Genomic DNA, 17,238 nt, shown 5'->3' on the forward strand with positions numbered 1-17,238 from the left:
ACCATCCAGACCCTCTTATTGGCCAAAACACAAGTATTGACAGAGACATCTTTGTGCTCACCAGAACACCTTTTTATTTATGACCAAAAAAAACCCCAGCAGCAGCTGCTGAGGACAGTTAACACTGAAAGCATTGAGTTTTTACCATCACAGCATAATCCTCATCACAGCCTAGCCGACAGATTGGTTATTGAATGTATGGTGCACCTATGGCTGGGAATCGCACTGCGATCAGCTTTACACTAAAACTGCCCTGTCTGTAGAGAGACCCCAAGGAAGAATTGTGCTAAATCCTGTTTTCACTTCACAATATTCCTGAGGTAAAAATATAATTTTGAGGAAGTAAAATGTTTATTTTGACATTGTGACCGTCTTCAACTCCGTGACAGAAACATTAGTGGAAGGTCTTGCTAACTAGATGTGGTAAACCCTAGACCAAAGACACGGTGCTTTAAAACTTCCTTATTCTGGGCATGTTCTGTTTAGGCCTTTACAAAATTCCTACAGTTCTAATAACAAGATGTACTTGCATCTCTAAAGAGCTCAGTGGTGAGGTTTTTGTATTATCATATTAGCAGGAAAAGTCTTTCCGCTGGACTTAGCAGATATACATTAAAAAAAAAGGTGATTTCTCTTATTTCTTCCGTCTTCATAAGCCTATTTGCTAAGATCTAATGGCAGACCTTGTAACTCCTAGTTAGGCATTCAGAGCAGCAACATGACTATACGTTAAATATAATTTGTGAAATATATGCCATATTTGATAAAAAATGCATGTAGTCGGAATCATATGATGATTTAGTTTGCATAGATGTAAAGTCTGAATTTATTATACACAACCTATATTTGTAAAAGTAGACAGTCACCTGGTTTCTCTTCACTGGTTTAATCTGGCAGTCCCTCACTAGAGGCAACAGAATTTTTAAAAGCAACCAAGACGAACCAGACACCAAGGGGAAGGAGAAAAGAAGAACAGACAGTGTGCAGGAAAAGTGATTCACATGATTATTAATACAACTCCTTCAATCTTTTCTAAAATTACAATTTTAGGCAGACAGAGGTTGGAGAGGGTGGTCAGGCAAAACAGAACTGAGTTTGATGTCACTGATGCACCTGCAACAAGTTGATCTTCTGTAAACCAGAAGTTCTAAGAAGAAATCTACAAGATGCAGTTTACTTTTTTTAGGTAATGAAAAGACTTCTTGTAACAGAGATGTGAAGCACAAAGTAGTTACCATCTTGGAAAGGAGCTGAATGGACTTAGGAATTGTGCAGTGTCAGGGCCTGAAAATATGAGCCTTCAATGACTGATTGGAGAAACTTAAGCCAGTTTGGAGATGGACAGATGGATTTGTTATTAGTGACACGATGCCCACTTTAGTCAACAAATTTTCATGACAGGCATTCAGCTAGTGAGGTGGCATACACCTAAGCTCTGGAGATTCGTGTCTAACCAGCAAAGAGTAGAATAATCAGAAAACTGCAGAAATATACTGAAAGCAACAGCCACATTCAGAAAAAAAAAAATCACCTGTGTTCCACTGAGCCATCAGCGAGATGAAAGATCAGACAAGGTTAAGGCACAGCTGAAAACGGCCTCTTGCATTAACAGCAGACACAGAAGGCCAGGCCAGCATAGTTGTATTTATTCACTGCCATTTTCATCTACGACAGATTAATGCTTATTCCGCTTGGAACACAGTTCCTCAAACCAAGTCTTAACATTTCATCCAGGTGCTGAGACAGCGATGTGTAGACCATGCCAGTAAGCAGGGGGTTTTGTTCTGTTTCCCAAGTACTAACACAGAAATAGACTACAAGGTCCTGGTTTTCTACGTTAAAAGGGAAAAAAAAAGACTATTTTCAGTTTGTGATCTGCTTAGCTTAAAGCAAGCCATGAAGAAAGCAACCAATCAGAAGTGCCAGGTGGCATGCTGTGTTTTTCACTGCTAGGGCACTAGCCACATACAAGCTAGAAACAATCTGTATTTCATAAGGTACTGCTTGGGAACGACATCATTTTCTGAGCACTACTGAGAGTTCTGCTGATCCTCTGTAATTTCAGGCTGACGATGGCCTTCTCTATGTACCGTGGGTCAACATAACTCTCCAGTATGCACACGTTCATGCAGTGTTTCTTCTTAATAAGGAATATTTAATTTCAAGCCCCAGCTATCAGATACAGAAACTCAAAAAGAACCCCAACCCACATTTGGTTCCTGGATCTATGTGGATGCTTTTAACCCCACTCCACTCCTTGTTCCACTTCACTTCCCACCCCTCTCTACTCATGTCTAAACATAAAGATATTTACATGTCTGAAAGGAACTGGAAAGCATCTGTGATATTTCCCAGAGGATCTGATAGCTTTTCTCACACAAAACCATATTTCCACATCATTATGCCACAATAGCACTTCAATAAGGGCCACCTCAGGAATGGCCTGTGACACAGGTGCAATTATCAGATTCACCACTTTCACTACCTCACCTGAAAGAGGAATATTCGAACAGAAATATTTTAACAGAAATATTATTCAGTTAATATTGTCCTTCCCTTGAATCGGTTATGTCTGTAGTCATAGGATGGGTCATCAATAAGATGGTCTTTGGATAAATGTACTTTTACTCATTGTTCAAAGTCCCTAAAACTCATAGGACTTTGAAATCATATGGATTTCTGGTGTTCCTTGGCAGGCTCTAATCCACAAGTGCATGAGTGGCTTATTGTGATTCATATGCCACTTTCATTTTTGGCAGGTAATGCTAATGGTATTGGAGAATGATTATTTGAATGAGATCTGCACCCACTTCCCTCAAATCAGGTCTCTAAAAAAGCTCAGAGTGGAGCTGTCAGCCTAAATACATAAAAATATATGTGAACGCTTACTCTGCATAGGGTTTTGACTGTACAAGTCCAGCCATTAGCAACAAGCAGGATGAACAGGACTTTCTATAGTTCCTGCAGAAGGTTGGGCCAGCAAACATCTGGGGGTGGACATTGAGGAAGAGGAAACATCTACGTGTCAGTAATAGGAAAGTTATATTGTACACCTGCTTTTTTAGGCATGCCATCTGCGCTCAGTCATACCATAATACAGCTTTGATGACATGCCACAGCTAAAGGGCAGGCAATAAACTTCTTGCTTCATGAATGACACAACTTGGTAAAACTCACTGCTTAATGATATGAACCATAACTCTCAAACACAGTATATACGTTTGTCCCGCATGTTTTTCAGCGTTTAGACCCGTGCCAAGTATTTTGACACTAAAAGCACTGAGGGAGCATTGTGGTGAAAAGTGATGTACCCTCAGTAAGCAAAAGCACCTTATCTATACTAATGCCGGACTCCTCATTATGTATTGTTGGCCTGTAACTATACTGTAACATCTACTGCTTATTGTTTACAGTAACCTAATAACGAGCAATTCTGTTCCCATTACTGCTCACAGTCTCATATTAAATGTCCCTTGCTTCCAAAGCAAACTACCCTATGTAGTTGAAAGGTTTCACCACAATTGTTCAAGAGCCGGATAAATCTTATAAAATAGAATAGAAATAGAGAAGGAAATGTGAGCTAAAAAAAAAAGTGTGTGTATTTGGATTAATATACAAAATTGATGAAGAATTAAGGTTTATAGTACTTTTTTTTTTAAAAAAAAAAAGCAGCAGCATTTTCCACACTACACTTGAGGATCTTTAAGAGCGAGCTTGGTCTAAATTCAGTTCCAATCCTGCATCTACTCTTAAATCCATGTGTGGCCTCAGGCAAATGTGTTAATTTTCCTGTTTCAGTTTCCCTGCCTTTAAAGTGGGGATAACACGACTAACCCAAATAGCTTAGCTGCAATTTATAAGAATGAGTAACATCATTATTATTATTATTATTATTATTAGGACTTACTGACCAGCCAGTCAGAAGAGTGTGATACAAATAAAGGAGATGGGTCTTTGACAACAGCAGGATGCCGGTTAGTCAGTCAGTCGGAGCAGCTGTGATAGGAGGCAGCTCTAGGGAGCAGAGAGTTGGACTTGTAAAAGTGAGAGTACCCCCTTTGTACTGACTTTCTGCTTATTACCCTGAGGTACCTAAAGACCATAGAAAGCGAAGTCCTCTCTGAAAAATGAATTGGTCCAAAGCACTATGACAAGTCAGCTGCAGGCAAATAAATTTTTATCTGTGTAAGAGAGCTAGATGTTATTTTCTAGTGGAAATGTCAGAATTGATTAAAGACTTAGCATTTCTGTTTAAAATGAGAGAGTAGTAGATGATACATTTTAAAGGCAGGAAAAGTCAGAGGCCTGATAACACGGAGATAATGGGGTAAATTAATTTCTGGTGTTGCTGCAGTAATTTGGTCCTCAGCATATTGAGTCCCAATTTACACCACTGTACGTAGTATACATAGGAGTGCCTTTTAATAACTATGACAAAAATACTCTCCCCACTGGCAAGGTCAATATTATTCATTGTTACTTCTATTACTAACCTTTGGGCTTATGTATCCTCCGCGGATTAATGATTATTCAATAACTGTGCTACAAGGTTGCACTTTCTAATAGCAATTAATAGAAGGGTGTACCACTGGTTAACGTGGAAAGGCGTTGATGTATCAACTTCATGGTCTTGGTCTGGTTCCTGAGACGTTCAAAAGTGCTTACAGGAATTGTACCTGTCAATTCCCAGACCTCAAAGAGGCAATCTGCTTCCAAGTCAAAACAAACAAAAAAGGGAGATTGGGCTGACATCCAGGGTCCCCTCTCTTCTCAGTCTCCTAGGGAATAAGAAACAGCCTCAGCTTTCAGGGAAACCTGTGTTCGTTGCCAGGTTCACTCTCCAGGAACTCCACTTCCAAATCCTGCATCAGCGAAGATGGGAAAGGAGAGGTCTTAAAAACGAAAGAAGAGAGAACAAGTCCCTCCCCGAGGAGAAGTTACACGAATAAAGGCAATTCTCAAACAGCGTTACTGAGGAGCACATGGTGCCAGATGAAACACCAGGCGAGAGAACCGGGGGTGATGCGCGGAGGGACCGGGACCGGGACCCGGCCCCGACGGGGCTGCGGGGCTGCCAGGCAGCGGCCGGCGGGCAGCGACCCCCGGGGAATACCTGCCCTCAGCCCGGGCGTCCCCGTCCCGCGGAGGCCGCCAGCACGGCCACGGAGCTGCTGCCTCAGCTACCTTAAATCGCTGGTGGCCGTGGGGCGCTGCCTGCCCGAAAAGGGGCCGCCGGGGCGCAGGGAGTAGCGGCGGGGGGCGGGCGAGGGGCGCGGGGAGCAGGTGGGGAAATAAAGGAGCGAGGGAAGGATGGAGGGAAAGGGGGAAAGCGGGGAGGGCGCCGGCAGGCGCGGTGCCCGGGGAATGCAATGCGGGGGCGGAGGAGGCTTCTGGGCCCTCTCGCAGGGCCGGAGTGGTGGTGGTGAGGTGGGGGGGGCGCAGCAGGGATGGACACACAGCCAACCCCCCGGCACTTCCACCAAGTCAGCCCCAGCGCCACGCGGGGCCGGCAGCGGGCAGAGTGGAGGAGACGCCGGGTACAAACACAGACACATACACACACGCAGCCGCCGCGCTCCAGCCGCCGCTCGGTGCCCCCCCACCCCCGCAGCCCCCCACCGCCGTGCAGGCAGGAGACAGCAGGCGCGGAGCGGGCGGCGGCGCAGGGCGCAGTGCTCCCCCTCCACCCCGGCCGCAACCGGCCTCTGACCGCCGCGCTGCCCCGACGGCACCGCCACCCCCTCCCCGGGTGCAGCGCGCACCTCCCCGCCCGAAGGGGCCGTACGAGGCAGCGGGCGGGGGAGGAGGGGTGGGGGGGGGGGCGCGCAGTCACACACACACACACACACATACACACCAACAGACAGACAGACAGACAGAAGCAGGGCTGCCCCACGCCGGTACCTTGCTGCCCTGGTGTTTTCTGTCCGGGCTCCTCCTTGCTGAGGCAGCTCGGGAGCGGAGCCGAGCAGGCGTGTGCGTGTGTGTCTGTGTGTGCGTGTGTGTGCGCGCGTGCATGCGTGTGCGTGCGTGTGTGTGTGTGTGTGTGTGTGTGAGCGAGAGCGAGCGAGAGCGAGAGCGGCTCTCCCCCCTCCCCCTCCTCCTCCTCGCTCTCCTTCCTTTAAACGCCCACTCCTGATGGGTGAAAAGACAACTTGAACTTCAGTGCAATTAACTTCGCCGGCGCCTCGGAAGCCGGAGGTGTCGCCGGCCTCGCCCGCCGCGCTCCCATGAGTGAGTCGGTCCCGCTCCTTCGGCGTCGCTCCTAGGGGACGGGGGGTACAGGGCCGTGCCGGGGGCGCCCGCCGCGGTGATTTACCAAGGCCGGTAGTGCCGACCCGGGAGGGCGGGCTGGGAGAGACACGGGGCGGGCAGCGGGGTTGCGGGGGGGACTCCGCTTGGCGCTGCCGCTGCCGGAGCCTCCCGGCCGGCATGGGCGCACACCTGCCGCCGCGCCGCTGGCGGCCGACGGCCCCGCTCTGCTTCCCTGTCCGCCGCCGCCTCACCCGCCACCGACGCGGGGGGAGCGGGGCGGGGAAGGGGGGGTAGGGGGGGTGGCGGGGAGCGGAGGGGAAGAAAAGAAAAAAAAGAAGAAAAAAAAAAAAGACTTAAAAGTTTGGCAAACTTCTTCCCCGGCCCCGCGCGCCTCCCGGTAGCGGCGGGCGCTGGGCGACGGGGCGGCGGCACCCCCGACGGCGGGGGGAAGCGGCGGGTCAGAGCAGGCGTAGGGGGCGCGCGGGGGGGGCGTGTGTGTGTGGGATGCCGGTGGTCGTGGGGTGGCGCTTCCGCGGGGCGCGGGGGTTGCGCGGGCGGCGGAACGGCGGCGGCGAATCGTCCCGCCGGGGGCGCGCCCGTGGCGGTGGGTGGCACGTCCGTCCGCCCGCCCGTCCGTCCGTCCCCCCCCACCACCTCTCCCGGCGCTGCCGCTGTCACGGGAAGCAGCGCCAGGAACTCGCCTCTGTGCTCCAGGATTTTATTATTTCTGATTTTTTTTTCCGCTCCGTCTCCAAAACCCGTCACCCGAGGTTTTTTGCTCAGACCGCCGTCTTTTTGTCGCCGTCCCCGCTCGGTGCCCGGGGGAGCGCGCCGGAGAGGCACCTGCCCGGTCCGGAGTTTCCCTCTGCCGGTCTCCAGGCTTCTCTGACTGCGAGAGAAACTTCGCTAAAATGCAAGTTTGATGAAACACTTCGCACCGGCTCCTAAGCTGGGCTGAGTTTGAACTGGCGAAAGCTCTCCGCTGGTTCTAGTCAGTCCCAGCGAGCGCAGCGCTTCTCTGAAAATAATTCGCAAATTCAGAGGCAGAGGCTCCAAGGGCGGATGATCTGGTAGTGCCCTTTCATTCTGGTCCGTGCTACTTGGGTGGGAGTTAGCAGCAGTCCCTTATTTCTACCTTATATGATTATTTTTTTTGGTATGGTGCGTTCGTATATTTGTGTGCTGTAGTCTGCTGGCAAACATTAGCATTCAAGCTTACATTTTTGACAAATGTGCAGACAGGAATAGCATGAATAGGCATCTTAAATATTAACAACCTAAGCATCTGTTGTGAAACAAATTTAATATATTTACTCTGTTTTTCTCACATTGTTAGAAAAGGTTACAATAAGTGTAAAATTTCAGCTGTGCTTAGCACAAGGAATGCTTGGATATTTCACTATCTCTTCAAGCATTTAACACAATCACCAGATAGAAATGTGTCAAATCAGGCGCACTATTCAAAAACAACTCGAAACAGTAAGCGTAGAGTGTAAAGGCATGAATGTAGGATGCTCTCTGCAATTTGTATCTCCTAATCACTCAGCAGCACTATTTGTAGAATTTTAAGAGTGCTCTTTTCAGCCCTGTCTTCCTATATGCTCTTTAATACATTTATCCATACACTCATTTTCTAATTAATTTTCTATTTGAGATCATTACTGGTATTACCTTGCTTTTCAAGTCAAAGCAATGGTTTGCACAGAAATGTGTAATAACGTAGAGTAGGTAACAAAATGAGCAGGCTGAAAATGTAACGTGTTCACGTATAAGCTTGTGTCTAAACAGATAGCACACGCACATAATAAGGCAGTAGGAGAGAAATTAAAATCATGGGCTAGTATGCGATGTATGCCCACTCTTGAATACAAACAGCTAGTGGAAAAGAAACAACTGACTCCAAGGAATTCCTCCATCCCTGGAATTAAACTGTTCTGAGCAGAACAAGAGCACAGAAGAGTGAAGTCTCCAAAAAGACTGTGGAGTTATTTCAGGAATCAGTGCATTCCTTCCCTTTTTCCCACAAGTTCAAATATGTAATAAATAAGTCCTTTGTATGCAAAACAGTTTACTGGAACAAAAAAAAAAAACCATTTAAATGGAATGCTTTTTGTGAGTGCACTTTGAGAAACTGTCCGTTTCCTTTATATATTCTTTGTTCTTAATACTTTAAGTAGGAAAGTAACTCCCGCAGTTCCTCCTCTCCTGTTATGTTCGCGATGTGCGTGGATCCCAACCTGCTGCTGCACGCTCCCAGGAAAGCACTTGTACAGCAGACAGGGTCCATCTGTAACTCGCTAATGGGACAAGGAGCAGAGAGAGGGATCGGCCACCACAGCCCGAGCTTGTAGGAGAGCATGGCACCTTTTTGGTTTGCGGTGTAGGCCCAGCGGGTCAGCTGATGAGCACCTGCCCTCTCTTGCTGTGCTTCCCAAGGCAGGGCAGGCAGCGCCAACCCTGCCTGCAGCCCTGCCTGCAGCCCTGCCAGCATCCCACAGGCACCGCCACCTTCAGCCCTGCCAGGAACACGGGCACAAAAACCCCTTTAGACTGGGAAAGTCCTGAATAAGCACTCAGTCATCCTACGTTCCAGGTTTGGGGTAGAGAGGGGATTGAATGTGTGCAACTGCCATTTAGGAGACGATCTGCCGAAGTCTGGTGTTCTTGGAAAAAAAGAAGGAAAAAAGAAAAATAATCCCAAATCTTTTAACTGTATCAACCACTCATTTTTTTGGAAGTATTATCACCTTGTTATTGTCTCCTATTTTTCAATCTAAGCATCGTAGGATAAATCTGAAGTCCTTCTTAATGTTTCCAGCTGTATTTGAAAAAAAAAATCAAGGAGGTTATTTTATTTATAAAATAGCTTGCAATGTATATGTATAAAATAAATTAAAAGTAGATTTGTGAATTAAAACTGGAGGAAATAAGACTTCAGTCATATATCTAGGAACTACGCTATTTTAACATAGATACTACTGAAGCATTTTATTGCCTTCTTGTACATAACTGCCATTGCTCTCTCTAGATATATTTAATATATATCCAGTGAAGCCACAAACTTTCCTTCGACAACAGTTTAAACACATCTGGAACATTTTACTTTCTTATAATTTATGTTAATAGATGTAGAGTGTATATACAATCTTCTCAGAAATCATTGCTTTTTCCAAAGGGGATTTTTTTTACTTTCAGTCAGGGAATATATTTATAAGAACAAAAATAACTCAAAAATATAGGCAATTCTATATATCATTTTATTTTCTGATTATATAAAGCTTTCATTTAGAGCAATGGGATGATGAAATTACAGAGGGCTGATTGGCTTTTGTTTTTTCAAATGGTTCAAGTTGAGGGCTGCAGAAATGAATGTTTTTGGTAAAGTTCTTTTGAGTATGTAGTTATTTTTCATAGAATTCTGACAAATTAATTTAATAGAAAAGCCACAAGTCTCTTAGCACAGGGGGCTATATTTTCAGGTAAAATGGAAGTTCTGCTTTTGCCATTATAGGCATCAGGCTTCAGTAATCTGCTCCTCTTGTGGAATGAGCACTTTCTACTTAAAGCTATCATGCACCTACTGTTTATTTACGCTGCATTAAACTGACAGCGCGGCAATCAGAGGAAAAATATGACTTACTTTCCTGAAGTAAACACCAGTTTATAGGTTAGTGCATGTATTTATATTCCTGTCGCCACTAAATAATGGCTGTCTCCATTTTAATATCTACCTGTGGTGTTACCCAGGGCAGCTGGCTCTTCCTTGTTTAAAATGAGGAAAAAATGAAGGGGAGGAGGAGAAGGGGGGCGAGGAAGAAAAGAAAGTTTTGTTAGCATTCCACTCCAAGAGGAACGTAATAGAGAAGTGATTCGGTATTCCTTTCTGTGGCATGCAGAAGCCAGCTTTAAAGACATAGTATTCAGTTTTACTTGATGTATTTGAATTGCACCTCGAACAGGGAAAACAGAATTCCTTAACGGTATTTGTCTATCCAAGTCACTGAAATTGTATATTCAGGCAACGGCAGATTAAGGGCAGAAGCATTTTATTAATAACTGAAAGCACATATGTGTGTGTGATGAAAAATGTTCTGCAAATCTGTCACTATGCAATCAAGTGCATTTTTTTAAACTTTAGTTGTCACAAAGTTGCTACTGATTCTAAAAAAAAAAAAAAAAAAAAAGTAAACCAGTTTGATGGTTAAAGAGTAATTTACAGTTCTCATTGCTTGTTACACTGAGATTTTGCAACTTTATAAAGTCCATGTCAGAAAACCCTATTGATGTTACTTTTGATCTTGGAATAATGTGTCCAAGTAGCTGGCATTTGCACTGAAGATAACCACCGTATAACCCACTGTTTGCAGAAACCCTCCCTAAATTCTCCTTTGAAGGATTCCATTCATAACCTCCACCTAAGAGGTCCACAGGTTCTGAAATGATTACCTTTAACATTAAGTTAACTTGTATGTGAGTTCTCATGTGAGCAGCATGGTGAACTCTCAACAGCCCTGACCACAACTTGTAACTGTTACTTCAAAAAGGATGTGCCATAATGTTCCCTTCAAAATACAGCTGTTTTCGAACATGTGCCATCCTGAGGCATCTACCTTTGCCATGGTTGTCACCAGCACTTCATTACTTAATTGATATCCGTTTTGTTGCTTTGCAAATGCTGACTTTCTGACGGTTTCTGCACTGCATTGCTCTCAGTAGGTATAAATCTTGACAGAGATTAATTTTAAAGAGACTGGCCACTACTGATCTTGTTTGTGTGCTCTGATCTGGTCCTTGTGCCCTGTACCAGCTGTAATCTGCACTTAATCTGTGTAATCTGGTGCAGTGTAGTAGGAATGGCATAGTAATAGTAGAGTACAGTAGTAGAGCGTAGTAACATACCTCGGGCACCGTCTGAATTGTAAATATCTCCTTTTAAACTTGCTGAGCCTGACTTTCCTCCCGTGCACACTGGTGTATCACTGCAGAGGGTTTTTTCTAAAATCTTCTGGTTTTACACTTCTTGTAGGGGATCAGTGTTGGGCGTTCAGATGGGCTGAGGGTCACGCTGACACTTGGCATTTATGCCAAGGTCACTTTTCAGCTATTTACTCAGAATACTGATATGCAGCAGTCTCAGTTTTCCTGCGAGTCTGTGGGCATTTGTGTTTGTGGGCATCAGGCTAGGCTGTAAAACAGTATCTTTTTTGCTGGAGCGTAAGCCAGCCCCTCTCTCTGAGATGTTGTAAAGCATCCTTGGAAACACGTCTCCAGAGCTGTCGGTTCACAAGAAGTTAGCCCTGGACACCTTGTGCTTCGCTGTTGTGAACTTCAGGGTAGATAGGCAGAAGTGTCTGCTTGCCTGCAGGTGGACCTCAGTCACCCCAGCTGCACCTGGGTGCAGAACATCAGGATGGGCCACGTCTATCAGCCATGTTGGCCTTGCATAACTCCCAGGGACTATCTGCTCTATCTCTTTCCCTTGGCACATTATGACATGATATGACCCGAGGAGATGAGGGAGGTGCTTTAAACCTCGAATGCATCTCATCTTCCCAGGATCCTGCTCTGACAGGATTTATTTGGCCAGCAGCAATCATTTGTGTGTCATTCCACTTGCTGCTCACTAGAAGCGGTGATGCACTCAGATCATATGTGCCTGAAAGACTGTCTCATAATCATTTCTGGTGTCTGGAGTCCCAGTTCTGGTTTCAGCCCTGACAAAAATGTATTATCTTGGGTGCATAACTGGCCATGCGTTGTTTGCAATCCCTGATGCCCCAAGCCTGATTCTGAAAATGCTCAGCACTTGCAACTTCATATGAAAGAGGAGGAAGCTGCACCACACAGTCTCTTTCTAAATGCAACTTTAATATGCCCCTGGTTTATGTACCCAGCTATAAAATTAGTAATATATATGTTGCATAGAATACTGAAGGATTAATGAATTCCTTATATTTGTAAATCAGTCCTAGAGTGGAAAGCATAGTACAGCACAAGTGCAAAGAATTGCTGCTCTGAACTCAAACCCACAAACAAGGTACAACAAAAGTATTTCCTTTCCGGTAACTGCACTTAGAACATACGTTTGTTTGTAACAGCCAGGTAATTAAAAACATTTGCAATGTTTTTTGCAGGGCAAAAATTCTAATTCTCCTGCGCTCCCTGTATTCCTGATTCTAATACACATCAAATAGAAGACAGAAAGAGAGGGGAGAGAGCAAGCAAGAGAGTGTGCGTGTATGCAGACTCACACAAGGACCAAAGGCAAAAAATGAAGTGGAGAGAAATTGCAGAGCGAGTTTTAAAATGTTTATAATCAAAGATTAAATTATTATTTTTTTTTGTAGAGAGCCATATTAGAAAGATTTTAAATCATTAACGCTTTTCATCATAGGTGGGCTTCCTTGATAAATGTAAGAAGTTGCAAGAGTAATTAAAGGCATCTTAAAACTTAAAAAATGACAGTTTTAGCTTCTAAGGATTCATTGTAATATAATAATACTGTATGCTTTTTAGTGTTACTTCTGCACTAGACATTTAATTACAGTCTTTGTGAGACATATTATCTGTATAGTAACCAGTGCATAAAAAGAATGATATATACTTTTACGTACAAGCTCTTGCTTGCCAGCTTTCTTTTTAAGATTATAGATTAAGATCTCCAATCCAGAATGTTCATGTCTTCAATGAAAACAACTTAATTTTACACAGTTTTCATGAGGAACGGGGCATTTATTGAAATAGTATTTCTTCTGTAGTTACACTTCTTTTTTGCAATAAAACTGTTGTATAGCAGGGTTGGGCTTTTTGGTTTGGGGTTTTTTTTTTTGGTGCAGGGGCCCAAACACAACATCTCTCTGCTCGTTTGAAGGATAGATTTTAGAATACCAAATGAAGAAGCATGTTTAAGTTGCATATTGAGAAGTAAGATTAAAAAAAAATTACCTATAAAGGAATAGGTTGGTAGGTTTTTCACATGCACAGCTTACTGTTAGGAAGAAATTTGGAGCTTGCCTTTCCCAGGTCAGATATTGAATACTGTCTAAAATATACTATGGGTAACGTAAATTTATGGGATTCACAACTTGGTCGGCACTTTGCTGTGGAAAAGTGAGTACGTTTGCAAGGAAGATCAGGTGCATAATATGAGAGTTGTTTTTCTTTTGATACGCTTGCAGATTCCCCTAACTGCAGCTTGTGAAAGGTGCTCTTCCACATAGTGAGCTTCCCACAGTTCCCCATGGTTTGCACCACAGTCATTGCAGGATGAGGCACGATGGGAACCGCATCCAACCATTTTAGAGCAGAGCTTTTCCAGTAGTCATATGTATATGTCCTCTTTCGGGTTTTGTTTTTCGCTTCTTAGCAGTACTGTGCAGGAACAGTACAGTGTTGGTGTTAAGCCCTTACTTTCGGTATGCTTTGTAAGAAAATCTCACAGTAAAATCAATCAATCACAATCAGTCTCTGTCCCATTGACTGTATTTTATCGACTTTCTTTTTTCTTTCTTTTTTTTCTTCACTTGACTCGCTGAATACCGCAATCCTTTTGGCCTGAAGAATTTTGTCATCTTCTTTTTAATATAAAGGAGGCAATAATTTTGTAATAACTTTTTAATATTTGAGACTTGGGATTCCACTACTTTCTTTATTTGGACTGTAAGTCCTATGAGAAGCTGACTTCTGCATTGCCACTTAAAATAAGAGTTTGGATACTCACAGGTGTAGCTATTATTTTCTAAACATTCCAGAAGAATTTTATAGATACCATGCAAGCAAACCGAACCAGTAGATTTTTTTATATGAGTGGCAGGATGACAGATCTGCCTTGAGAAGCGTTCCACTGTCTGATGAACTGTATTTTCAAGCACTGTTTCGTATAGGTTCTGTCTCTTTAAAAATGCAGTCTCCTCTATTTGCCCTATTAATTGTTGATATGTTGCCATCCACGAGACAAAAATTAGAGCTGTAATTAAATAATCATGTGATGCTCCTTAGTGCCAGTGAGAGCAAACTCATTTTTCCAGGCCCTGATGGTCACTGATTATTGTATTACTACTGGCTTGCTTTATTTTTTTTTAATGGCTCTATATTGCTGGGTTACCTAACCACTGCCCTTCTTTTCAAAATTAAAGGAATTGAAGAACATTAAGTCACTTAATTGGCCAGTGGTCTACAGGGACACGAAGTAGTCATACCTTCTCTGCTTTTTGGTCACTCAATTGGTTCTACTGGGAGAACTACATCAGTGGTGTGGTTGCGTGCCATTTAATTTACACTGGTGTTTTGGCTGGGATGGATGCATATAGGGAATGCCAGGAGAATTACAAAAGGAGCAGGGTATTAAAATTCAGAAATGATTAAAATTGAAATAAAAGGATGCTGCTTCTTTGCCAGTACTCTGGCAGTCATAATGACACATAGAGATTAGTTTCCACCTTCATCTTTTCCTTCTTTCTCATTTCCTCTTGTTTATTGTTGACACATTTTCCTTATGTCTCTGCTTCTCAGCGCTTTTTTTCACTATTACATATTCCTACTTTTTCTCTTTCCTTAAGCATGGAGAAGCTTACTTAACCTTATTATAACAATAACAGAATAGGTTATTAATATTTAATATGCACATGATTAAAATTTCTCTCTTAAACATAGGTCAGCTCTATTATTAACTGACATGTTATTTTTCATTAAAAAATTTTTATTCTGCCCTTACGGTTTCTCAAACACCCTTTACTTTGGTGGTGATTTAACACATAATGTTTAGAAAACTGTGTTAGGCTAGTGAAAAAAAAGAACTTACCAGTCATGGATAATCAATTATGCATGAATTCAGATATAACAGATGGAAACTGGTGAGTTAAAGTTTCTCTTTAGCTTCGTGATTTTTTTGTTTTGTTTTTGTGACACCTGTCTCTTATGTATAGATAAACATCTAACATAGCATACTGCTTTTCATGCATCTTTGTGTTTTTTGCTTTTTGGGTTCGGGCTTTTTTTTTGGTTTGTTTCTTTTTGGTTTTGTTGGTGTGGCATAAACTCATTTGCCCCCATTTCTAACTTAGTATTTTTAATGTGTTTGTCTGTTAGCATTTCTATACTGCCTGCCTTTTTTTTTTTTTTCTAGGGCTAAATTGTCCTGTGCTGAAGCCAGCACTTAATCTTCTGACAAATTACACAATGTCATTTAACCTTAAAATTGTGTCAGCACGATATTTTAAATTGTATGAGTTCACTTTTGCCTTCAGCTGCCCGTGGCCTGTAGCGTTATGACATTAAAGCAACAGGGTGGACTGTGGCTGTGCATATGTATTCATATATGCATATACGCACATTCTTGTGATTGTGATACTTATATAGGCGTTCCCTCCAGAGGCATTAATTAAATTTCTTTCAATCATTGGACAATGAAGCAGATTGCTTTCCTGCTTTTTTATTAAAAAGTTCAGTATGGACTGAGCATAATGTTTCTTTTGGTTATGGAAAGATTTTCGCTGACCTAAATCAAGTGAAAAAGACAATAATCCTTTGCCATATGCCCGCAGCAACAACCAATTGGTATTGAGTAAAAGAAGAGCTGAAGATGTTTTCCTTCCCTTTACAAAAAATAAAATTAAAAAAATAAAATAAGATATATATATATCCATAAAGAGAGCTTTAAGCATGGGCTTGGATGTGAGATCATGAGGGGTTGTGTAGGTCATTCATGGCAGTGTATTGAGGGATTCTTGCATTTCAAGGTGTCCTGTGTTTCAGAAACATGGGGGTAAATTGATTTGGACATTATTTGTCCAAAAATTACTGTGGTAATTTGGAGCGTTTCTTCACCTAGCTCCACCCACCTTTGAAGCAGCACATTTGCAGATGTGGCTCAGAGAGGTTTTTCCATCTGTACACCTGTAAAAGAAAAATGAGTTGAGAGAACACATCACGTCTTTGTCATGAGCAGAATATTGCAAAATTCCTCACGAACATCTTACCATCATTTCTGAAGAAAATATGACTGTACAGGAAAGGGTTTGGAGTATAACCTGCCAGAAACAAGTTATATAGAAAAGAGATCCTAAGGAAATGAACATGGGCACCGTGAAAATCATTATTACAAATGTTATTTCTTCTATCACAGCTGAAGCTCTGCTAGGAAACTTCATGTGTATGCCTCAGTTTCTTCTTACTCAGCTATTCTTATGTTCACACAAAGTATATCCTTTTCCCCCAAATTTTTTGCAATAATGCAGGAACTAATTTTTACACACTTATTCGGGCATTTCCTTCTAATGCTTACATGAGTATAAATGAACTATCATAATTATTAACCTAATTTTGCCCTAAAATTATTGAATTCTAGAGGGTTCCTAACTGCTTCTTGCCATCTCAGCAGGTTTTCATTGTAGCCGCTTAGCAGGAAATCTAGAAATGTAGCAGTTCAAGCAAATAAATACATTAAACATTTAACACATCTTTGTTATTTTTTCCCTGTTTTGCTGTTCTTCTAAATCAGGACAAGTATTTTGAACATTTACGGGGTATTTGGAGTAATGTTTGGAAGGGACTTGTTTTTGCCTTATGTTGTTTCTATTTAAACTAAGCATACCCTGACTTGTGTATAAATGACCTTTATCTCAGTGACACTGCATATACTAAACCTTTTTTGTGTTAGGCCTGAATATTAACGGGTACCTTGTTCCTTAAAAGAACTGTGAATATTAACAGCTAATTGTTCCTGGAAAGAACTGTGAAAAGCTCTTTATTTTTGTCTTTTTTACTGTGGAATCATCTGAGTTTGAGATTGGAAGGAGCCTTAGAAGAAAAAGCGAATTCGGCCAAAACCACCGACTTTCAATTTGTTTTACACCAAAACCACACATTTTGCATGCATTTTATGTACAATGAATATTGACTCCTGTCAAGTTTGGCCGTAATTAGAAGCACAGTTTTACTTGAAAGGTTTTGAACCTTAGAAAAAGTGTAGCAGAACCTGGGCAG

This window comes from Gallinula chloropus (assembly GCF_964237585.1).
Source record: "Gallinula chloropus genome assembly, chromosome: 2".
Classification (NCBI taxonomy): domain Eukaryota; kingdom Metazoa; phylum Chordata; class Aves; order Gruiformes; family Rallidae; genus Gallinula; species Gallinula chloropus.